The 26,191-nt window shown below is 38.3% G+C and overlaps 1 protein-coding gene and 1 pseudogene across 4 annotated transcripts in view; one reads left to right on the forward strand and one right to left on the reverse strand.

The window, feature by feature from the left end:
* The window catches only part of SPIDR (scaffold protein involved in DNA repair), a 607,809-nt gene that overhangs the window by 54,170 nt on the left and 527,448 nt on the right, over positions 1-26,191 (forward strand). The window lies entirely within an intron of this gene.
* On the reverse strand, positions 14,025-14,707 carry LOC116575154 (annotated as a pseudogene).

Consider the following 26,191-nt stretch of genomic DNA (forward strand, 5'->3'; position numbering starts at 1 on the left):
CGGTTACAGCAACTTCTTTCAAGACATATTGCTAAAGACAAGGGAAACAGAAGCAAAAATGAACTTTTGGGACTTCATCAATATAAAAGGCTTTGCACAGCAAAGTAAACAGCAAAACTAAGAGGCTACTCATGGACTGGACAGAAAGGGAAAGTAGAGAATCGATTCCATTTACTATAGCACCAAGAACCATAAGATATCTGGGAATAAACCTAACCAAAGAGGTAAAGGATCTGTACTCGAGGAACTACAGAACACTCATGAAAGAAACTGAAGAAGACACAAAAAGATGGAAGACCATTCTATGCTCTTGGATTGGAAGAATAAACATTGTTAAAATGTCTATACTGCCTAGAGCACACTAAGGAAATGTTGAAAAATAAAAATAAAATCGGGGGCATCATGTTACCTGATTTCAAGCTTTCCTTCAAAGCTGTGATCACCAAGACAGCATGGTACTGGCATAAAAACAGACACATAGACCAGTGGAACAGAGTAGAGAGCCCAGATATGGACCGTCAACTCTATGGTCAAATAATCTTCAACAAAACAGGAAAAAATATACAGTGGAAAAAAGTCTCTTCAATAAATGGTGCCGGGAAAACTGGACAGCTATATGTAGAGAATGAAACTCAACCATTCTCTTACACCGTACACAAAGATAAACTCAAAATGGATAAAAGACCTCAACATGTGACAGGAATCCATCCGAATTCTAGATGAGAATATAGGCAGTAGCCTCTTCAATACCCAAAGCCACAGCAACTTCTTTCAAGATATGTCTCCAAAGGCAAAGTAAACAAAAGCAAAATGAAATTTTGGGACTTCATCAAAATCAAAAGCTTCTGCACAGCAAAGGAAACAGTCAGCAAAACAAAGAGGCAACCGATGGAATGGGAGAAGATATTTGCAAATGACAGTACAGACAAAAGGTTGATATCCAGGATCTATAATGAACTCAGACTCAACACACACAAAAGAGACAATCATATAAAAAAAAATGGCAGAAGATATGAACAGACACTTCTCCAATCAAGACATACAAATGGCTATCAGACACATGAAAAAATGTTCATCATCACTAGCCATCAAATTAAAGCCACATTGCGATATCACCTTACACCAGTTAGAATGGCCAAAATTAGCAAGATGGGAAACAACATGTGTTGGAGAGGATGTGGAGAAAGGGGAACCCTCTTCCACTGTTGCTGGGAATGCAAGTTGGTGCAGCCACTTTGGAGAACTGTGTGGATTCCTCAAGAAATTAAAAATAGAGCTTCCCTATGACCTTGCAATTGCACTCCTGGGTATTTACCCCAAAGATACAGATGTAGTGAAAAGAAGGGCCATCTGTACCCCAATGTTTATAGCAGCAATGGCTATGGTCGCCAAACTGTGGAAAGAACCAAGATGCCCTTCAACGGATGAATGGATAAGAAAAATGTGGTCCATATACACTATGGAGTATTATGCCTCCATCAGGAAGGATGAATACGCAACTTTTGTAGCAACATGGACGGGACTGGAAGAGATTATGCTGAGTGAAATAAGTCAAGCAGGGAGAGCCAATTATCATATAGTTTCACTTATTTGTGGAGCATAACAAATAGCATGGAGGACAAGAGGAGTTAGAGAGGAGAAGGGAGTTGAAGGAAATTGGAAGGGGAGGTGAACCATGAGAGACTATGGACTCTGAAAACCAATCTAAGGGTTTTGAAGGGGCAGGGGGTGAGAGGTTGGGGGAACCAGGTGGTGGGTATTGGAGAGGGCACCAATTGCATAGAGCACTGGGTGTGGTTAAAAAAGAATGAATACTGTTATTCTGAAAATAAATGAAAAAAATTTAAAAAAAGGGTATTTTCACCTTTATCTCTCTTATTTACCTTCTCAATATCATGCAAAATTATCTAGATAATAATTATTTGTTCAACAAACAACCAAAATTACACTGTGTATGTTAATAAAAATGACAGTTAAACCTGAAAAAAAAAAATACAATGAAGGGATAGAGTATGATTCTAACAATGTAAGTTAAAAGATTTTAAAGAGGGTATTGATAAAGTGGTTAATATAAGAATGAGGAAAATTTTTTAAAAATAGAAAAAATAATAAAAATTTTCAAAATTTAATTTTGAAAGACTAAGGAATCATGGGGAGGAAGCCGTGAATTCTATGTGCTGTATTCCCCTAGCACTGGTGTTTTGCAGTTCTCATTGATAAGTAAACATGTTCTTGGCTGGCTGTTCTTGCAGATCTTCTGGGGAGGGGCCTGTTGCAGTGATTCTCAAATGTCTTTGTGGCGGAATTACATCACTTGCCAGAGGCTAGGCTATTAAATCTTCTCAGGTTTGTTCTCAGTAGCTTTTGTTCCTTGCAAGAGTTTTGTACTGCTTTGGAGGGTGAGAATGAAAATGGCAGCCTCCCAATCTCCAGCCCCAGAGGAGCTGAGAACTCAGGGCCCCGCAATTTCATTGAGCCTTCAGAGTAAAGCAGTCAGTCACTCCTGTCTCCCTGGTCCTGGTTGCACTCCAAACTCACCCAGCCTGTGCCCTGGTATTTCTATCTCTGGCACATGGCCCCGATTGTAGTCTCTAAACCTAGCATATTCCTGCAGCATGCTCCTGTGCTGCACCTCCTTGTGGCCTCCTTGGATCTGCCACTTGTGGGGTCCCTCCTCTAAGAGGGACTTTGCCTTGGATCATGGTTTATTGCAAACCTTAACTCGGGGCTGAGAACCCCCTCCTTGGCTCCAATTTTGCAGCCAGCTTCCCCGCTCTGATGCTCTGATACTTGGGAGCTCTGCCATGCTCAGGCACCCGCAGTCTTTCTCTGACCACACTGCTGTCCCAGTGAGGATTCCACCCACCGCTTAGCCACTGGAGTGAGGTCCCTCTGTGGAGCAGACCTCTAAAAGTTCTAATTTTGTGCTCCACTGCTTTCTCACTTGCTGATAGCCAGTCCCCACCCCCACCCCCCGCCCAGGTCTATCTTCTCATATATTTATTGCCTCAGTTTCACTTCTCTGCACATCCTATCTTCCAGAATGTGGTCAGTTTTCTGTTCATAGAATTGCTGCTGTTCTTCTCTTAGATCTCCTATTGAGTTTGTAGATGATCAGAATGGTTTGATAACTAGCTTAATTCCTGGAATCAGACAAAATTTTAGATCTCCTACTCCTCTGCCATCTTGCACGTGCCTCAAGTTCTTTAAAGTTAGGAGTCTTTTTCTTGGTTTACCCTTCCCTCCCAGCTTTTGCCTCTTTACTCATTTGTTTCTTAAATTTCACAAGTGAATGAAATAATACAGTATTTGCCTATCTCTGACTTACCCCTACTTTGATTTGCATAATATTCTTCTAGCTCCAACCGTATTGTTGCAAATGGTGAGGTTTTTTTTTTAAGATACCAATATTCCATTGTATTTGTGTGTGTATGTGTGTGTGTTTGTGTCTGTATACCCATCTTTATCATTCATCAGTCAATGAATATTTGGGCTCTTTTCACAGTTTGACTATTGTTGATATGCTGCTATAAGCATTGGGGTGAAGGTGCCCCTTTGGATCACTACATTTTTATCTTTGGGGTAGATATCCAGTAGTGCAATTGCTGGATTGTAGATTAGCACAATTTTAACTTTCTGAAGAACCTCCATACAGTTTTTCAGAGGGGCTATGCCAGTTTGCATTCCCAACAACCGTTTAAGAGGGTTCTCCTTTCTCTGCATCCTTACCAAATGCCTTTTGTTTGTGTTGTTGATTGTAGCCATCCTGACAGGTGTTAGGTGATCTCTTATTGTAGCTTTCATTTGCATTTCCCTGATGATAAGAGACGTTGAGCATCTTATCGTGTGTCTGTTACCCGTCTCTCTGTCTTCTTCCAAAAAAATGTATTCATGTCTTCTGTGCATTTCTTAACTGGATTATTTGTGTTTTGCATGTTGTTTTAGAAGTACTTACATGTTTTGGATACTAACCCTTCATCAGATATGTCAGTTACAAATATTTTCTTCCATTCTGTAGGTTGCCTGTTAGTTTTGTTTATTGTTTCCTTCACTGTGCAGAAGCTTTTTCTTTTGTTTCTCTTGCCTCAGGAGATGTATCTAGGAGAAAAATTGCTGTTGCCTATGTCAAAGAGGTTATAGCCTATATTTTCTTCTAGGACTTTAAATAAACTCCATTTTGAGTTTATTTTTGTGTATGATGTAGGAAGTGGTCCAGTTTCATTCTTTTGCATGTTGGTGTTCAGTTTTCCCAAAACCATTTGTAAAGAGACTGTCTTTTCCCCATTGACTATTCTTTCCTGCTTTGTTAAAGATCAATTGACCATATAGCTGAGGGGTTTTAATTCTGTTGCTCTGTGTGTCTGTTTTTGTGCCCGTAGCATACTGTTTGGATTACTACAGTTTTGTAATATAACTTGAAGCCGGAATTGTGATGGCTCCAGGTTTGCTTTTTCTTTTTCAAGATTGCTTTGGCTATTTAGGGTCTTTTGTGGTTTCATTCAAGTTTTGGAATTGTTGTTCTAGCTCTGTATAAATGCTGTTTGTATTTTGATAGGGATTACATTGAACTGGGTAATATGGACATTTTAAACTTTTTTTTTTTTTTAAAGATTTTATTTATTTATCAGAGAGAGAGAGGGGGAGAGAGCAAGCACAGGCAGACAGAATGACAGGCAGAGGCAGAGGGAGAAGCAGGCTCCCAAGGAGCCCGATGTGGGACTCGATCCCAGGACACTGGGATCATGACCCGAGCCGAAGGCAGCTGCCTAACCAACTGAGCCACCCAGGCGTCCCAATATGGACATTTTAATAACATTTGTACTTACTATCTATGAGCATGGAATGCTTTTCCATTTCATTATGTTATCTTCAATTTGTTATCTTCAATTTCTTTCATCAGTGTTTTACAGTTTTCAGAGTACAGGTTTTTTACCTTTTTGATTAGATTTGTTTCTTGGTAAGATTCTGGTTTTGGTACAATTGTAAATGGAATTGATTCCTTAATTTCCATTTCTTCTGCTTCTTTACTGGTGTATAGAAATGCAACAGATTCCTGTATGTTGATTTTGTATCCTGTGACTTTACTGAATTTGTAAATCAGTTCTAGCAATTTTTTTGGTGGAGTCTTTTGGATTTTCTATATAGAGTATCATGTCATCTACAAATAGTGAAAGTTTGAGTTCTTTCTTCCCAATTTAGATGCCTTTTATTTCTTTTTGTCATCTGATTGCTGTGGCTATAACTTCCAGTACAATATTGAATAAGAGTGGTGAGAGTGGATATCTTTGTCCTTGTTCCTGACCTTAGGGGAAAATTTCTGTTTTTCCCTGTGGGAGACGGTGTCCACTATGGGTTTTTCATAGGTGGCTTTCTCATGTTGACTTATGTTCCCTCTAAACCTACGTTGTTGAGGGTTTTTGTCATGTATGGATGTATACTTTGACAAATGTCTTTTCAGCATCTGTTGAAATGAACATATGGTTCTTGTCCTTCCTTTTATTAATGTGTTTATCACATTAATTGATTTTTAAATATTGACCCACATTTGCAATCTGGGAATAAATTCCTTTTGATAGTGGTGATTGTGGATTTTTGTTTTGTTTTTAATACATTGTTGGATTAGGTTTGCTAGTAATTTGTTTAAATTTTTTGTATCTATGTTCATTAAAGATATTGGGCTGTGGTTCTCTTTTTTTAATGGGGTCTTTATCTTGTTCTGGTATCAGGTTAATGCTGACCTCATAGAATGAATTTGGAAGTTTTCCTTCTTTTTTTTTTATTTTTTTTGAGTAGTTTGAGAAGAATAGGTATTAACTCTTCTTTAAATGTTTGGTGGAGTTTTCCTCTGAAGCAGTCTGGCTGTGTACTTTTGCTTTTTGGGGAATTTTTGATTATTGACCCTATTTGTTTCCTGGTTATCTATGTTTTCTATTTCTTCCTCTTTTAGTTTTGGTAGTTTATATGTTTCTGGGAATATATCTATTTCTTCCAAGTTGTCCAATTTGTGGGCATACAGTTTTTCTTCTAATTGTTTGCATATATGTGCTGTTGGTTGTTAATTCTTCTCTTTCACTTGTGATTTATTTGGATCCTTTCTCTTTTATTTTTAATAAGTTTTGTGAGGAGTTTATCAATTTCATTGCTGTTTTCCAAAGGATGTGCTCCTGTTTTTCATTGATTTGTTCTGTTATGTTGTTATTATTTTTGTTTGTTTGTTTCTATACCATTTATTTATGCTCTACTCTTCATTATTACTTTCCTTCTACTGGCTTAAGGCTGTGTTGTTCCTTTCTGAGCTCTACTAGGTATAGGGTTAGTTAGTGTATTTGAAAATTTTCTTGCTTCCTGTGATACGCCTCTATTGATATACTATACCAATTACTATATACTATATACTACAATATACTATACCAATGAGATCCATCTTAACCTCATCCCAAAGGTTTTGGACTGTAGTGTTTTCATTTTCATTTGTTTTCATGTATTTTATTTCTTTTCTGATTTCCTGTTTGACCCATCCATTGTTCAGTAGTATATTCTTCAACCTCTATGTGTTTGTGGTCTTTCCAAATTTTTTCTTTTGGTTGATTTCTAGTTTTGTCGTGTTGTGGTCAGAAAGATGCATGGTATGACTTCAGTTTTTTCATATTGTTGAGACCTGTTCTGTGACCTAATATGTGAACTGTTTTGGAGAATGTTCCCTGGGCACTTGAAAAGATTATGTATTCTGCTATTTCAGGTTGGAATGTTCCAAGTATATGTTAAGTCCATCTGGTCCAGAGTGTCATTCAAAGCCATTGTTTCTTCGTTGATTTCTCTGTTCAAAACATCTGTCCATTGGTGTGAATGGTGTGTTACAGTCTGTTACTACTACTGTATTTTATCAATTAATCTTTTTTTAAAATTTAAATTCAATAATGAATATATAGTGTATCCTTAGTTTCAGAAGTAGAGCTCAGTTATAATCAGGTGCATATAACCCCGTGCTTATTACGTCATGTGCCCTTCTTTTGCCCATCACCTAGTGACCCCATTGCCCAACCTACCTTCCTTCTAGCAACCTTCAGTTTGTTTCCTCTAAGTAAGCGTCTTTTATGGGTTGTCTCCTGATTTTGCCTTAATTTATTTTTTTCCTCCCTTACATTATGGTATTCTGTTTTGTTTCTTACGTTCCATATGAGTGAAATCATATAATTGTCTTTCTCTGACTTATTTCACTTGGCATAATACTCTCTAGTTCCATCCATGTTGATGTAAATGGTAAGATTTCATTCCTTTTCATGGCTGAATAACGTTCCATCACACACACCCCCACACACACCCCACATCTTCTTTATCAATTCATCTGTCAATGGACATTTAGTTTTTTTCCATACTTTGACTATTATGGACATTGCTGCTATAAACATTGGGGTTCAGGTGCCCCTTCAGATCATTACATTTGCATCCTTTGGGTAGATACCCAGTAGTGCAATTACTGGGTCCTAGGGTAGCTCTATTTTTAACTTTTTGAGGAACCTCCATGCTCTTTTCCAGAATGGCTGTACCAGCTTGCATTCCCACCATTATTGTATGAGGGTTCCCCTTTCTCTGTATCCTCACCAACATTTGCTGTTTCCTGACTTGTTAATTTTAGCCATTCCGGCTGATGTGAGGTGTAATCTTGTGGTCTTGATTTGTAGTTCCCTGTTGCTGAGTGACATGGAGTACTTTTTCATGTGTCTGTTGGCCATTAGGTTGTCTTCTTTAGAGAAATGTCTGTTCATGTTTTCTGCCCATTTCCTGACTGGATTGTTTGTTTTTTTAGGTGTAGAGTTTCATAAGTTCTTTATAGATCTTGGATACTAACTCTTTATCTGATAAGGCATTTGCAAATACCTTCTCCCATTTCATAGGTTGCCTTTTAGTTCTTTTAGTTTTGTTTTTGTTTTTTTTGGGGGGGAGGGGGTTGATTCTATTATTTATTTTTGAGAGAGAGCAAGCGAGCGCACATGAGCACACAGGCAGGGGGAGGGGCAGGCAGAGGGAGAAGCAGCCTCCCTGCAAAGGAGCCCGATGTGGGACTCAATTCCAGGACTTTGGGATCATGACCCGAGCTGAAGGGAGACTTAACAACTGAGCCACCTAGGCATCCCAGATTGCCTTTTAGTTTTGTTGACTGTTTTCTTTACTGTGGAAAAGCTTCTTCTCCTGATGAAATCCAAATTGTTCATTTTTGCTTTTGTTTCCTTTGCCTTTGGAGGTATGTCCAGCAAGTTGCTGTGGCTAAAGACAAAGAGGTTGCTGCCTGTATTCTTCCCTAGGATTTTGATGGATTCCTGTCTTGCATGGTTAGTGGTCATTGGTCATTCATCCATTTTGAATTTACTTTTGTGGGGAGTGCTATTAGAAAATGGTTCATTTTCATTCTTCTGCATGTTGCTTTCCAGTTTCCTAACACCATTTGTTAAAGAGACTGTCTTTTTTTCCATTGGATATTCTTTCCTGCTTTGTTAAAGGTTAGTTGATCACAGAGTTGAGGATTCATTTCTGTGTTGTCTGTTTTATCTTTGGGTCTGTTTTTGTGCCAGTACCATACTGTCTTGATGATTACAGCTTTGTAATCATCAAGTCTGGCATTGTGATACTCTCAGCTTTGGTTTTCTTTTTGAACACTCCTCTGGCTATCTGGGGTGTCTTCTTGTTGTACAAATTTTAGGTTGTTCCAGCACCACGAATAAAGTTGATGGTATTTTGATAGGTATTGCACTGAATGTGTAGATTGGATTTGGTAGTAAAGACATTTTAACAATATTTGTTCTACCAATCCATGAGCATGGAATGTTTTTCTGTTTCTTGTGTCTTCTTCAATTTTTCTCATAAGTGTTCATTAGTTTCTGGAGTATAGATCCTTTGCCTCTTTGGTTAGGTTTATTCCTAAGTATCTTATGGTTTTTGGTGCAATTATAAATGGGATTGATTCCTTAATTTCTCTTTCTTTTGTCTCCTTGCTAGTGTATAGAAATGCAAGTGATTTCTGTGCATTGATTTTCTATCCGACCACTTTGCTGAATTCCTGTATGGGTTCTAGCGATTTTTAGGTGGAGTCTTTTGAGTTTTCCACTAAAGTATTATGTCATCTGTGAAGAGTGAGAGTTTGACTTCTTTGCCAGTTTTGGATGCCTTTTATTTCTTTTTGTTGTCTGATTGCTGAGGCTAGGGCTTCTAGTACTATGTTGAACAACAGTGGTGAAAGTGGACATCCCTCTCATTCATGTTCCTGACCTTAGAGGAGATGTTCTCAGTTTTTCCCCATTGAGAATGATATTTGCTGTAGGTTTTTTATAAATGGCTCTTATGATATTGAAATATATTCCTTCTATCCCTGCACTGTGGATAGCTATATTTTATCAGATGCTTTTTCTGCATCAATTGAGAGGATCATATAGTTCTTATCCTTTTATTTATTAATGTGATGTATCACGTTGATTGATTGATTTGCAAATGTTGAATCCCACTTGGAGCTTAGTATAAATCCCACTTGGTCACGGTAAATAATCCTTTTTTTTAAAGGCTTTTTTAAATTAACCTGAAAGAGAGAGAGAGAGCGCACACACGCATGCATAGAGGGCAAATGAGAGGGAGAAGCAAAGAGCCCAATGTGGGACTCCATCCCAGGACCCTAAGATTATGTCCTGAGCCAATAGCAGACGTTTAACTGACTGAGCCACCCAAGCACCCCAGTAATCCTTTTAATGGACTGTTGGATCATATTGGCTGGTATATTGGTGAGAATTTTGGCATTCTTGTTCATTAGGGATATTGGTCTGTAATTCTCCTTTTTGGTGGGGTCTTTGGTTTTGGGATCCAGGTAATGCTGGTCTCAAGAGAATAAGTTTGGAAGTTTTCCTTTTTTTTATTTCCCCCCTTCCTTTCTTTCCTTCTTTTTCTTTTTTTTTTTTTGAAACCGCTGAAGAATAGGTAGTAATTCTTCTTTAAATGTTTAGTAAAATTCCCCTGAGAAGTCATCTGGTCCTGGACTCCTGTTTGCTGGGAGTTTTTTGATTACTGTTTCAATTTCCTTGCTGCTTATGGAACCGTTCAGATTTTGTATTTCTTCCTGGTTCAGTTTTGGTAGTTTATATGTTTCTAGGAATGCATCCATTTCTTCCAGATTGCCTAATTTGTTGGCATATAGCTGCTTATAGTATGTTCTTAAAATTGTTTTTATTTCTTTTGTGCTGGTTGTTACAGCTCCTCTTTCATTCATCTCTTTGGGTCCTTTTCCTTTTATTTTTAATACATCTGGCTAGGGTATTTTCCATCTTATTAATTCTTTCAGTGTACTAGCTCCTACTTTTGCTGTTCTGTTCTAATGTTCTTTTGGTTCCTATTTCACTGATTTTTGCTCTAATCTTTATTATTTCACTTCCCCTACGGGTTTAAGCTTTATTTGCTGTTCTTTTACAGCTTGTTTATGTGTAAGGTTAGGTTGTGTATTATATTTGAGACTTTTCTTATATCTTGGGAAAAACCTGTGTTGGTATGTATTTCCCCCTTAGGACTGCATTTGCTGCATCCCTAAGGATCTGAACTGTTGTGTTTTCATTTTCATTTGTTTCCTTGAAATTTTAAAAAAATTCTTTAATTTCCTCTTTGACCCGTTCATTCTTTAGTAGGATGCTCTTTGAGCTCCAAGTATTTGTGTTCCTTCCAAATTTTCTGTTGTCATTGACTTCAGGTTTTAAAACATTGTGGTCTAAGAACATGCAGGGAATAATCCCAGTCTTTTGTTACCAGTTGAGACCTGATTTGTGACCTAGTAAGTGATCTATTATGGAGAATGTTCTGTGTGCACTTGAGAAGAATGTGTACTCTGTTGCTTTAGGGTGAAATGCTTTGAATATATTTGTGAAGTCCATCTGGCCATGTGTGTCATGCGAAGCCCTTGTTTCCTTGTTGATCTTGTGCTTAGATGATCTGTGCCTTGCTGTGAGTGGGCTGTTAAAGTTCCCAACTCTTTTTGTATTATTGTCAGTGTGTTTTTTAATTTTGTTATTAATTGGTTTATATAATTGACTGATCCCAAGTTAGGGCAAGAAATATTTATAGTTGTTAGATTTTCTTGTTGGATAGACTTTTTTCATGATATAGTGTCCTTCATCTCTTTTTACATTCTTTGGTTTAAAATCTAGTTTATCTGATATAAGAATTGCTACTCCAGCTTTCTTTTGATGTCCATTAGCATGATAAATGGTTCTCTACCCCCTTACTTTCAATCTGGGTGTCTTAGGGTCTAAAGTGAGTCTCTTGTAGATAGCTATTGATTAGTCTTGTGTTCTTACCCATTCTGATACCCTGTGTCTTTCCATTGGAGCATTCAGTCTATTTACAGTCAGAGTAATTATTAGAAGATATGACTGTAATGCCATTTTATTACCTGTTAAGTCCCTGGTTCTGTAGATTGTCTCTGTTCCTTCCTGGTCTTTGTTACCTTTTGGGATTCCTTTTTGCTCAGTTGGATCCCCTTTAATATTTCTTGCAGGGCTGAGTTAATGATCACATATTCTTTTAGCTTCTGATTGTACTGGGTGCTTTTTATCTTTCTATTTTGAATGACATCCTTGCTGGATAAAGTATTTGTGGCTGCATATTTTTCTTAATTAGTACCCTGAATATATCATGCCAGTCCTTTCTGGTTTGCCATGTCGTTGTGGACAGATCCCCTATCAACCTTATGTGTCTAATCTTGGAGGGTAAGGACCTCTTCACTCTAGCTGCTTTTAGGATTTTCTCTGTATCTCTGAAATTTGTAAGTTTCACTATGATATGTTAGTGTGTTGAGGTATTTTTGATTTTGAGGGGTGTTCTTTGTGCCTCCTGGACATGAATGCATGTTTCCTTCTCTGGATTAGGGAATTTATCAACTCTAATTTGTTCAAATAAACCTTCTGCCCCATCCTCTTTCCTCATTTTATGGGACCCCATTATTTAAATAATATTATAATTTATGGTATGATTGATTTCTCAAGGTTTCCCCTCATGATCCAGTAGTTACTTTGCTCTTTTTCTCAGCTTCCTTACATTTCATCGTTTTGTCTTCTATATCACTCTCTCTTCTGCTTTGATAACCCCAGCAGTTAGAGCCTCCATTTTTTGCTACCTCAGTAATAGCATTTTTAATTTCTGTCTGATTAGATTTTAGTTCTTGTATTTGTGCAATAAGGGATTCTCTAGTACCTTTATGTTTTTTTCAAACCCAGGTATTATCTTTATGATCGTTGTTTTGAATTCTAGTTTTAACATCTTACTTTTATCCATATTGAATCAATCTGTGCAGAGCATACTACCTCTAGTTTTTTCTTATGCTGTGAATTTCTCTTTCTAGTCGCTTAGTCCAGAAAAGAAAGGAGTAATGAAGGAGAAAGAAAAAAGAAAGAAAAAGAAAAAAGAGCAAAAACAGCAATAATAATATCAAGAATCACAACAATATCTTTAGGATGTATTCTGCTGTATGCTGTGTATTCTGTGCTGTTGTGTTTTTTCTGCTCTTTCCCACTGGTCCTTCCTCTGTAGAATTCCTCCTTGCTTGTAGTCGGGAGTGTTTGTTCTTTAAGTAGCTGTGCTTTTGATTTGTTTGTGAAGTTAATCTGGGAACTGATATTTCAAAGCTTTCTTTATAAATGTAGGGATTTGTGTTGGTTTTCTGAGGGAGAGGTCTGCTTTGCTGGTTCACAAGCTGACTTGCCATCATAAAGTTGCTCCTGTCAAAACAAACTGAGGGTTGCTGTGGGGGAGGAGGGTAGGGAGAGGGTGGTCGGGTTATGGACATTGTATGTGCTGTGAAGTGTGTAAACCTGATGATTCACAGACCTGTACTCCTTGGACTAATAATACATTGTATATTAATTAAAAAAAAAAAGGACGCTCCTGTCACTTGGGGTGGGAGGTTAGTGTAGGGGACTCAAACCTTCACTTGAGGAGTTCTGTTTCTCTCTATAATCTGTGCTCTGTGCTGGTGGGTGAGATGAGGGAGGGGTGTTGGAAGAAGTAGAATATGGTGTCACATCACCCTTCTGTCCCTGTGGAGCAGAACTCCTGGCAACCACTGCTCGGGAGGCCCTCTTGAGCAATCTCATGTGACCCAGGCCCTCATCAGTTCCCTGCCCTAACCTATTTGTGTCCAGGTTCTTGGCATGCCCAGAGCCTCAGATCTCCTGTTTTTTTACCTCTGGCCAGTGGCTGGGATTCAAAATTCCAAGTTTTAAAGGGCCAGGTATTATGTGTGCCCACTCCCATTCCCCCTGGTTGGGAGCCTTGTCCAGCACCATCCAGTCCCCTAAAAGCCATTGCACAGTATACCTCCAGAGGCTGGAGTTTATTGTGATGCCCAATGAGAATCCGGAGCCAAGTTATCACTCATCTGCACTCCACTCAGTCCACTACTCTTCTTTGTCCCAGGGAAGCCATCGCAGATGCTTGAATCTAGTGTGGCAGATAGCAAAATGTGGCCACCAGGTTACCTGCGATCATTAAAATCTCTGGGCTTTGCACTTTCAGTCCTAGAAAAGCTGCTGATCATTAGGCACACAGAGTAAGTATTTTGTGGCTCCCACCATAAAGTTAAACGTTTTTCTGCCATCTGCATGCCCCTCTGACCCCATTCGGGGTTCTACTCAGTGGCTCACTAGGTGTCCCTTTGTCACTGGAGAGGGCATATGTGCTCCTCCAAACGCTCTCCAGGAAGGGGAACAATCTCTCTCCCTGAACAACCCAGAAAATAAATACAAACAGGAAGAAGTTCGTATTTAATGTTTTACAAAGAAGTATGAATAGAATCTAATGTAAATTAATTATCAGATTTATTTACACCACTATCCAATTCTTCATGATAACTTTACTATTGAAACAAAAGAACGTAGATAGCAACTTAGTGATTGTGAAAGAGAAAAACAAACAAAACAATTTTCTACCTTGTTTATTCTACACCGTGCATAGCTGTGCTCACAGAAGAGGCTTCTTTCACCTCTTCACTGTGCAGGAATTTACTTGTGTATAAAATTGAACCTGCCTAGAGACTGAGGAAGAATAGAAGTGATGGGTTCATATCCTAGTGCATTGTTATACAGTTCAAATGGTGCATCTACAAGCTAATAATTTTTAGGAACTGCAAACAAGGCTTTCTCTTTGATGTTGAACTGAAAACAACTTATTATGTTGTTTACATTTTGTAACATGTGCAGGAATATATGGATACCAAGGAGGTTAAGAATTTTGTCTCTAGCAGTTACCAATGCAGTCATCAATGACCCAGTCTTGTAGGACTCCATCTTGATGACCCAGTTTCTCTTCATTAAGTGTTTCATACCTTCAGCTTCATCTTCTGGATTAACCACCAGGTAATTTGAAGAAAGTTGTCCACAGCTGTACCAGTAACCCATGCAGTAGCTGATGCTCATGTACAATTAGAACCCCTTCTACAGTCCTTCTCATTCCAATTTTATCAGATTCCTCCCTCATGTGCTGAAATCTGGCTGCAACAGAGCTGTCCTCATAGAGGCTCTCTTTTGTACCCAAGTATAGTTTGTAAGAGTACAGGTTAATGGTGCACTCCATAGTGAGGGGCTTGGTCTGTTGGATATGCTTCTTGCTGAACTGGTTGACATTCCCTACCCCATCCCCGCCAGGGTCAACTGCTTTATGAGCGATTGTGTGGCACCATGGACATGCTGGGGAGCTCGAGTACTGGTGGCAAAAGGAAGTGGGGCAGGCAGGGAGACATTCCCTGTGCTAGTAGCCATAATTTTGCATCCACGTTAGCAGATGGCACCTGCCATTATCATGAGAGTGCAAGAAGAGGCGAAAGCACACCTGTTACAGTATTTTAAAGTCTGGTTTGTCTGATATAAGTATTGCTGCTCTGGTATTCTTTTGACATTCATTTGCATGATAAAAGTTTCTCCATCCCCTTTTGTTCAATCTCACATGCCTTTAGGACTAAAATTGGTCTTTTGTTGGCAGCATATTGATAGGTCATTTTTTTTTTTTTTAAAGATTTTATTTATTGGGGTGCCTGGGTGGCTCAGTGGGTTAAGCCGCTGCCTTCGGCTCAGGTCATGATCTCAGGGTCCTGGGATCGAGTCCCGCATCGGGCTCTCTGCTCAGCGGGGAGCCTGCTTCCTTCTCTCTCTCTCTCTGCCTGCCTCTCAGTGTACTTGTAATTTCTCTCTGTCAAATAAATAAATAAAATCTTTAAAAAAAAAAAAGATTTTATTTATTTATTTGACAGAAAGAGATCGCAAGTAGGCAGAGAGGTAGGCAGAGAGAGAGAGAGAAGGAAGCAGGCTCCCTGTCAAGCAGAGAGCCCGATGTGGGGCTCGATCCCAGGACCCTGAGATCATGACCTGAGCCGAAGGCAGAGGCTTAACCCTCTGAGCCACGTAGGTGCCCGATAGGTCTTTTTTTTTTTTTTTTTTTTAATCCATTCTGTTACCCTGTGTCTTTTGATTGATTCAGTTCATTTGCATTCAGGTTAATTATTGATAGATATGTATGTAGTATTGTGTTATTAGTTATATTGTTTCTGGAGATTTTTTCTGATCCTTTCTTGTCTTTGTCACTTTGAAGAGAGTTCCTCTTTAATATTTCTTGTAAGGGTGATTTAGTGATCATGAACTCCATTAGTTTTTGTTTGTTGGGAAACTATTTCTCTTTTTGAGGTCAAAGTCACTTGAATTATGGGATTTTAGTGCTTGATGGAATGTTTGAGGTCATGCTGTTAAATGCCTGCATTTTACATGTGAGGATATGGAGATTCAAATATTTCATTCCTTGGACATTTTAATAGCTATTTACCAGCCATTATTCTTAGAATTATAAAATCTATGGTGGAAGAGGTCCTTAAAAAGATGTCTAGTATAACAGCCAATCACTTGTTCAGGTGTTAAGTAATTTGCTCCAGTATATACTAGATAAGACCTTTGTCTCAAACTTTCACTTCTCTTTGTTTATACTGGGCTCTTTCAATTCTATTATTTCTTTTTGTGATAGGGTACCAGGGACTTAATTTGCTTTATGGCCACTTTTGCCATTATCTCTCAAGGATTTAGGAACTTTTTGAAGACAGTGACCACAAGTCACCTTAGTATTTCACTTGTTTTGTTTCTTTAATAGTATTAATACTGTTATAGTCCACTAAATGGTCAGAGTGCCAGAACCTACTTCAGGGTTATATGTTGTGTTTGTATGTATATGCTCACATGTACATATTAAAATTCTAATATATTTTTGTTTTCTGTTCCCTATTTTTTTGGTACCTGGAGGGTACAATTTATTTTTCCAGTGCAACTCTGATTTCTTTTGCCGTTTTGTTAGAATTCTTAACATTCCCCTTTTACACTCTGGCTGTTTCTTCAAACATAGCTCCTCAGGTTTGGATGTATATTCTATGTTACTTCCTAATATTTAAACGTGAAAATTCTTCCTCTTTTTTTTAATTTAAGGTTTTATTTATGTATTTGTCAGAGAGAGAGGGAGAGAGGAAGTGAGCATGCACAAGCTGGGGGAGCTGCAGGCAGAGGGAGAAGCAGGCTCCCCACTGAGCAGGCAGATTGACTCAGGGCTCTATCCCAGAAACCTGGAATTGTGACCTGAGCTGAAGGCAGACGCTTAACCTACTGAGCCACTCAGGCATCCCCCCAAAATTATTCTTAAATCCAAACTTTGTTTTACCTAATTAGTCATTCTTCACCTCTTCTTTATAATAGTCTCATTTGTGGCTTCTGTTTTGAACTGTGATGTACACCTCCTCTTACCAAGTTTACTGTCTCTCTTGTGAGGAGTTAAGAGTTTTAGCCAGTAGCCCAGCTAAAGGTATTACTCCATGTAAGATCACTTTCACCTCTGACACCAACTTCAGTCTCCCACAGTCCTCAAAGCCAACCTCAAGCTTAATAATTCACTATAAAAAGACTCACAGAACTTGCTGGGAGCTATTATACCCATGGTTACAGTTTATTATAAGGAAAGGATAGAGATTAAAATAAGTCAAGGAAAGAAGCACGTAGTGCAGAATCCAGTAAAGGTCTCAGACATTGGAACTTTTCTGTTTTCTCTGGAGTCAGAATGGTTAATTTTCTGGTATGTACAGTGTCAATATCAAGGAAGCTCACCTGAGCCTTGGTGTTTCTATTGGGGGCTTTGATGTTGAGTGATTATTTGTGTCCCACCCCATTTATTGGTGAAACCTCATCCCCAATATGTTAGTGTTTGGACATGATACCTTTTGGAAGTGTTTAGGTTATGAGGATGGAGCTCTCATGAATGTCATTAGTGCATTTATCAAAGAAATTTGAGAGACATCCCTAATCCCTTCTGCCTTCTAAGGTTGTAGTCAGAAGATAGTATCAATTATGAAGTGAGCCTTCATTAGATATCACCAGCACCTGACACTGAATCTGTTGCTGCCTTGATCTTGGACCTTCTGTCCTCCAGAATTATGAGAAATAAGTATTTTGTTGTTTATAAGGCATGTAGTTTATGGTATTTTGTTAGAGCAGCCTGAATAGACTAAGACACCGTTTTGTGGGCATGGTTGATTGCCCACATAGCTGATCTCCATCTTTCATTTTTGCTCCTTCCATGTGTGACCCAGAGCCCCCATTATAATTCACATTGTCTTTTTGGTGTCACGAGTCCCCATGCTAACACTATAGGGTATGGCTAGCCCCCACCCTAAATCACACTGTTAGTCCAGTGTAACTGAGGTCATCAGGCAAAGAAAGATACCCTATCAGCCATGATATTTCAGGGTTTTAGGGATTATTTCCCAGAAGCGAACAACAAAGGCCAGACCTCATTTTGAGTAAGGTCAAATTCTTTATTATACATTTGCCTTCTCAGTTGTTTCCTAAGAAGTCTGTTACTCGTGGTTGTCTTTCTTTTCACACTTTGAGAGCCCACATTTTAACAAACAGAAATCCTCTTTTTCAATTCACAAATGTGTCTCACTAATGGACATTCAGTGTCCCCATTTTGAAATATGTGATTCCTGTCCTAACGCTTAAGGCTTGAATGAGAGAAGTTAAAGGATTTTTAGAATTAATCTTTCTATCCTTGATACTGCCTTATACTCAACATATCCATTGATCATACTTATTTCTTGAGGACAGGGTTCATGATCTCTGTGTCTTCTGTGCTTAAACTATTATAAATTCCAGTTTGTTGAATTTAGTTTTCAATAATAATAAAAATATTTGAAATTCCATTTGCTTTTAACCACCAGAACAGCTGTATTTAGTTGTGCAGGTTGAGACCTGCAGTGCCCTTATCGACCCCATTCATAATTACGTCCTGAAAAATGTGTAATTTATTATGTTATTCTTCCAGCAGATGGTAATAAATAATAAATAAAAAATATCTTTCCTAACAAAATATATTATGATAGTTTTCTAGTAGTTGGAAGTATAGTGACTTGAGTAGGAGGATCTTTTTCTCATTTGCAGAAAGATGTGGCCCTATTAAGACTATGGTCCTTCGGCTTAGACTAGCCTAGATTTTTTTTTTTTTTTTTAAAGATTTATTTGAGAGACAGTGAGAAAGAGCCTGAGAGGCGAGAAGGTCAGAGGGAGAAGCAGACTCCCCGTGGAGCTGGGAGCTCGATGCGGAACTCGATCCTGGGGCTCTGGGATCGTGACCTGAGCTGAAGGCAGTTGCTTAACCAACTGAGCCACCCAGGTGCCCCAAGACTAGCCTAGATTTTTATCCTGGCTTTGTCATTTATAGATGTATGATTTTAGATAATCTCTTCAACACTTAGTTTTATCTATAACAAAGGATTGGTACTATTCATTTCAGTCTGCTTTATCATCTAGAATCTTTATGAGGTTATACATAAGACATTTGCTATTAGTGTCTGGTACCTACTAAATCGTCTTAGTCTATTAAGGCTGCCTGTAAAAAATACCATAGGCTGAGTGTCTATAAACAACACATTTATTTCAGTTCTGGAGCCTGGGAAGTTCAGGATGAAGGCAATGGCACATTGTGTTTGGTGAAGGCCTGTTTCCGAGTTCATAGGCAGCCACACATAGTGGAATAAACAGAAGAAGGGATCTCTCTGGGTCCTGTTTATTAAGGGTATTAATCCCATTCATGAGGCCTCCATTCTCATCACTAAATCACCTCCCAAAGTCCTTATCTTCAAACATTACCACAGTAGGGGTTAGGTTTCAACATATAAATTATTGGGGGGATATAAACATTCAGGCTAACTAAATAATTGTGCCTGTCTTCATTGGAGCTTTTCCTTTAGTAGTGTGTGATTACAGAATTATGTGTGAGGTACTTTAAATTAGGTAAAAGTCTGTTTTATTTTATTCAGACTTCCTATTTTAAAAAGTAAGAAAGTTAGTATAAACCATATGGCAGAGATTCTGCTAGTGGACTTTGAGGGAATGAGGAACAGAGACTTGAATTGAGAGCCTTTCCAGGGATTTTGATGATATCCTATCTTTGTATAAGCTCAAGCCTATCAAAGTCTAAGTGTATAGGTTGCTGTGCCTCAACTTGCTAACAGTGAGGAGGCAGGGAATCCTGCTTTTGATTGGGGAGTGGTTAATAAAATAAAACTGGACCCAGACTGTCATACATTAGCAGTTGTCATTATTTTTGTCTTTTAAACCCTTGGATTAAGGGTGCCTGGGTGGGTTAGTCCATTAAACATCTGCCTTTGACTCTGTTCATAATCCTGTCCTGGGATTGAACCCCACGTCAGGCTCCCTGCTCAGCCCGAGAGTTTGCTTCTCCTTCTCCTTCTCCCTATGCCCCTCCCTGCCTCAAATAAATAAATAAAATCTTTAAAAAAAATCCTTGGATAAAGAGTCATATCAAGTGTGTAAGGGATTGGGAAGGGAGAGGATGATGTAGGCAGCCTGGCATGGGAAATTGGTGTTTCTAGCATAGGAATTTTTCATTTCAGAAAAAAAAAAAAAAAGTTTCAGACAAATGGTGTTCTGATCTGGTATACAGTGTGAATGGAAAATAAGTCTGCATTGCATTTCTTTTCAAATGTTGAAAATAAAACACATCACCGTATTTCCAACATTGTTAACATTAAGAAGTTCCAGATCAGGCAAATGAAAACAAGAGTGCCAGATTGCCAGATGTTAGAGTTCTAGATTCAAAGTTTTTTAGAATACCAATGGTAAATTAGTCTGGGTTGTTTAATTAGTTTGGATGTTTTAAAATACCAAAAGCAGGTAATTATTTTACCATGAGTCCAAGCATAAGTGGCATATTTCTGACATTTACAATTTAGGCCATAGTAATCTTTAATTTGAAAATATATGAAGGCTATACAAAATACGGCAATTAGGTCTTTGCTTTATTTCCTCTGATGACAAAATAAGAAATGAATTTAAACTGGTACCTGATTCCAGGCTTTTTTGACTGAACATTTAAAAACCATTGGAATGGTTATGGGTTCTTTCCTGAAAGTCGTCTAAGAATGGAAAAGATAATCAAGGTTTTAGTACAGACATGGACATCCTTAAATGGAGCAATGATTGAGGTAACCTCTAGACTTATTTAGCATGCATTGCAAGTATATATTCTGCAAATAATGGATAAACCAGCTCGTTGTAGAAGCTAGTTCTTTTAGAACTTGTCACATATAGAACATAAATTATAAATGAAGTCCTGGTTTTAGGTAGATAGAAGATATTAACCTAACATAACACATGAAAATAACATTTTGAGTGTTGACAATAAAAGTTCGATAGGAAGTAGTATGTAACTAATTCCCAAAGGAATAATTTCAAGGAGGATCACTGAGGGCTATAAGGTTCCTGAAGATTCCTGAAGAAAGTAATCCTTGAGTGAGGTTTTGAGGGGCCCATCTGGTCAGACTGAAGATATTGAAAAGACAGGCTGGCAGGAAACAATGTATGGACAAAGTTATTATGAACCTTACAGTCAGTTTTCAAAAATTTCACTGTGCCTTGTGAACATTCATTTTACTTATAGACTTTTTTTCCCTCAGCTTGTTCTAATACTTTTCTTATTCACTTATATCTTCATATCAGGAGAGTGGGGCTTTCTTAATTGGTATTGAAGACCTGCAATTGCCTGACCAGCCTAGGAGAAAAATAAGGCAAGTGTATTAGTCGCAGGGCTGTAGCTTATGGAATAGTGATGTTGACTGTAGAAATAGACTGGCCTATTCCACTGAGTTTTTCATTTTAATTCCTTTATCTTAAACTTTGAGAGGCCACAGAGTTCTAATCAGGAAGCTTCTTTTTCTTTTATGGTTTGAGATATTGAAGTAAGTCATTGGATTAAAGCAGTGTTTTTGTGAATCACAGCATGTGAAAATAAAGCATCCTATAAAAAGGATCCTTATAAAAAGCACATTCCCATTTTAACTTGTGAATATTAATTACCTATTCTACCTTCTGTAATTGTACTCGTACTATTATGACCTACGATTGTTATTAGTAGCAATTTAGTCTTCATAATAGTCTTGAGGTTAATATGTTATCTCCATTTTACAGATGCAGAAACTGTGTCTTGAGAAGATAAATAATCTGACCCAGTGTTAATGTGACCAACAAGTAGCACAGTGCATTGACAGCATTCTGACAGCACAGCCTAAACATGTGGTCTATAAAGACTTATGTGCTGCTTGTGAAATTGCCTTGTTTCTGTGCTCTGGGAGGGTAATAAATCAGGATATTTGGAACTAGGACTGATACTGTTTCTGTGCTCTGGGAGGGTAATAAATCAGGATATTTGGAACTAGGACTACCATGGAAAATCTAGGACCTGTTGATAGCTATCACCAAAGTACATTTTTTCCTTCATGTGAGTCAAAACCAGCTTTCACCAGGAAACATTCTCTCATTAATTTGTTTTTGAGTCTGTCAGCCCAGTCTCAGCCTCCTTTTTCCTCCACTCTAATGCATATTCTTAGAACCTATGGTCATTGAAGGGGGAAAACTTTTTTAGCTGTATACCTTCAGAATGCTCAGTGAATCACTTCAGTTTGGGAGAAACATAAACTGAGTGCTATAGTTCAACTCATTAGCTAGTGAGTTGAAGTCTAGCTTAAACTGGACAAAGTTACAAAAGAGTGATGGGTAGACTTGCAGCTCACAGCAGCTGGGCACCTGGGTTGCTCAAATAATCTAGCCTATAACCTGGAGCACAGCTTGTACCTCTGCTCACTTTCTCAGGTTTCTTCATATGGTATAGGACAAGGCTGCTGACTGCTTTGGGGTCACATCCTTGACCAAGTTGCGAAGAAGAGAATCTTTCCAGTAGCTTCAATTAGAAAAAGTCCTGGAGAGGCCCTCTGACTGATTCAGCTTGTGTCCTGTGGCATCCATGAATCAGTCAGTCACTGGCCCGAGGCTGATGTCTTGTGACTGACTGTGGCCAGGTGGGATGCCTAAAACTTTGGTAATGGGGGTGTGTTTTGTCACTATAAAATTAAAAAAAAAAAAAAAAAAGATGGCTGGGTGAGAAGGCCAATGAAACTGCCATTGTAAGTGCCTTCTCTGTGGCTGAGTAAAAACTGGACAGAGATATATACATGATACCAACAGTGTAAAGGGAGCTGTGTTACATTTGATGGATAAAGTTGAAATGTAGTATACTGAATTTCCCCTTAAACTTATGCCTACTGTCTGATTTACTTTAGATATCATTAGCATCTGTGAACCATTGATGATTAGTATGATAAGTAATTTACATATTCATTCAGTAATCATTTTAATGAGCACCTCTGTGGGGGGAGCATTGTGCACTGAGGTGATGAGATGATTAGGGATATGTCTCCTTCTGCTATTGTTCTAACAGAAGGAGTAGAATATACTGGAGACATGATGGTTTCACACAAAGAGGTATGTATGGAGGTATTGGGGGGATATTTCAGAGAATAGAAGAGCATTGATCTGTAGCAGAGTAGGAGATACTGAAGGGAGTGGAGAGGCGATTTCCAGCAAAGAGTGCCATTGATACAGTTATGGTGGTAGAAATGTGCAGGGTCTGTTGAATGTGAAGGAGAACATGGGGGAGTGGAGGGGAAGGCTGCAAAGTAAGGTGGAAGTCCATGCTAACCAGAATCTAAACTTGGGCTCAGGCTTTCATGTTATCAGATTTATGGGAGAGTTTCTCTCACCACAGCCTGAGCCACTGGAGAGCAGGGTCTTTCTTGCTCATCTTGTATCCCTGAAGCCTAGCAGAGTGTCTGCATGCCCTGGGCACTCAATAAATGTTGACTGAAGAAAAGAACATCATATTTCTGTCATTTATATTGATTAGAGGGTTCCAGTCCCTAAAGAATCTGAAAAAGCAAAGCAAAAATCTGGAGAAGCAAAGGACCAGTCAAATGTAACCAAAGCAGTGAGTGACAGGCCTGAGAAATGTTCTGTTATCTGAGGGAAGGAAAGACCTCTGAAGAAACAAATGGACAAATATTTGATAGAATGAGCTCTGAGCATCATAGTGCTTCCTCACCAGCTTGATTGAAACGTTAAATCTGAGGAACAGTCAAGTTCCTCAGACTTGAGGGTCCCTGAGTCCGTATCTCTTCTTAATGTAGGTAAATTCCTAGGTGCAAAACATTTATATTCTTCAAGTATATGGCTTGAGCCATTGGGGTTTATTCAGATACTCAAGAAAACTCCCCTTTGCATTCAGTTAGACATCTAATTTATTCCCCGAATTTATTAAATGATACCCCAAACAAATACTATTGAGAAACTTTCCAGGGGGAGCAGCAGCCCAAAGTTGTATGGTAGCATGCATTTCCTTTTTCAGGGAGTAAATTTTCAAAATGAATAAATAAAATTCATAATCATGGTGTACCTAAAGAAATGAAAAATGGCGCAGAGCAGTGATAAGAAGAAAAAGTGGTCTCTGAGGGGCTGGATGGTAATGCAATGGAGCAATGAAATACCTTTTATATTTTAACCACTTCAATTGCTTCCTTTTAAAGTTCTGCTCAAAGTATAGTCGATCTTCATCATTCAGTTTCTGTGTTTACAAATTCTCCTCTTTGCCCAAATTTATTTGTAATCCCCAAATCAATCCTGGTGGTGCTTTCAGAGTAATTTGTGGGCATGTGTAGAGCAGAAAAAAATTTGAGTCACTTGACGTTTAAGTAATCAGCTGAGGTCGAACAAGGGCCTGTTCTGCCTGCTTATTTCAGCTCTTATACTGTAAACAGGTGTGTCCTTTCTTGGTCTACTTAATGCCCTGTTTTTCACAGTTTTGTGCTTTGTGTGATTTCACTGTGTCAAGGTGCCCCTGACTGTAGTACTGAAGTGCTATCTAGTTGTCCCTAAGTGCAGAACAGCTGTGATGCACCTTATAGAGAAAATTTGTGTTAGATCAGCTTTCTTCAGGTATGAGTTACAGTGCTGTTGGCTCTGAGTTCAATGTTAAAGAATAAACTATTAAGGTGCTTTTAAGCAGAAGCACACATAAAATAAGGTTGTATACTGACAGGAATCAACCCTGTATTTCCCTTAGGAATAGTGGTTCAGTATTTGCTAATTCATTGTGGTGACTTTATCGAATGATAACTACTACAAAAATGAGAATTGACTATATTTCTCTTCTTTTTGCTGGGATCATCCTGGGCTTATGTAGTTGTATTTTGCGTTTTTTCTCTCTTTTTTGGGTAACTTTTATTTTGACAGAATTTCAAACTTACAGAAAAGTTGTAATAATAGTGTAATGAAGTTTCTTATGGTGGAACTGTGAATAGGTTAAGTAGTGTTCTCTGTAAACTCCTGTTGACCTGGAACTCCAGAATGTAGCTTTATTTGGAGATAAGACCTTTGCACATGTAGTTAGTTAAGATGAATAATAATAGTGCCTATATGGCATTAGGGTTGGGCCCTAAATCCAATGACTTGTGAGAAGAGGAGATAACACAGAGAGATATGTAGGCAAGGTGGCCACGAAATGACAGAGGCAGAGACGAAATGACAGAGGCAGAGACGGGAATGATGAAGCCACAATCCAAGGAAGGCAAGGATTGCTGGGAGAAAAAGGCCAGGAAAGATTCTTCCTTGCAAACTTCATTTCTAACACCTTCATTTTGGGCTTCTTGGCTCCAGAATTATGAGAATAATTTTGTGGGGTTTTTTTGTTTGTTTGTTTGTTTATAATTTTGTTGTTTTAAAGCACTGAGTTTGTGGTCATTTGTTACAGCAACCCTAGGGAACTAATACAACCCTTAACTCCATTTCACTAGTTTATTATTTTTTGCCTCTCTCTCTGTCTTTTCCTCATCCCCCCCACTTCCTCTTTCTCTCTCTATGCATGTGTGTATCAATTTTTTTCTATACCTCTACCCCTAAATATTTATTTTGTAGACTGAGGATATTCTCTTACATAAGCATAGTATAATTACAAAAATAGAAAATTAAAAACTGATACAATATTATTATCTAGTCAACAGTTCATATTCAGATTTTATCAGTTGCCTAATAATGACATTTTTTCTCTGGTCCAAGATCCCATCCAGGATCGTATATTTCCTTTCCTTTCCATGCCTCTTTAATCTTCTGTTAATCTGAAATAGTTCTTTAGACTTTCTTTGTATTTCTTGACCTTGTCATTGTTGAGGTGTACAGTCCAGTTATTTTGGTCTTGTCTGATATTTTCCCCAGTTTAGATTTAGGTTATGCCTTTCTGGTAGGAATACCACGGGAATCTTGTGTTCTTCTCAGAGCCTCCTATCAAGAGGCACTTGATGCTGATTACTTGATTAAGGTGGTATCTGCAGGTTTCCCAACTTTAAAGTTACTGTTTCTCCCTTTGAAATTAGTAAGTAATTTGTGGGACGATGCTTAATGGGCATGTAAATATCCCCTGTATCATTAAACTGTCACCTAATAGGTTCAGCTTTCATTAATGGTTTTCCAATCCACTGTTTATATCAATGTAGACCCATATTTCTTTTTTTATTCAATAGGTTATAATCCTTTACTGTCATTATTTATTTGATGCAGGAATGTTCCACAGTTGGCCAGTGAGAGGCCATTCACCTATGCTCATGTGTCCTTATGACATGTTCTCATTCTTTGAGTGCTTTCTTACTCTCTGGTTCAAGATATTTCAGGGTCAATCATCTTGTACTTCCCTATTCCATCCCCCATGTCACCCATTTCTTTACATACCTGACGCGGGCTGATTTAAT

This window comes from Mustela erminea, chromosome 16 (genome assembly GCF_009829155.1).
Source record: "Mustela erminea isolate mMusErm1 chromosome 16, mMusErm1.Pri, whole genome shotgun sequence".
Lineage (NCBI taxonomy): Eukaryota > Metazoa > Chordata > Mammalia > Carnivora > Mustelidae > Mustela > Mustela erminea.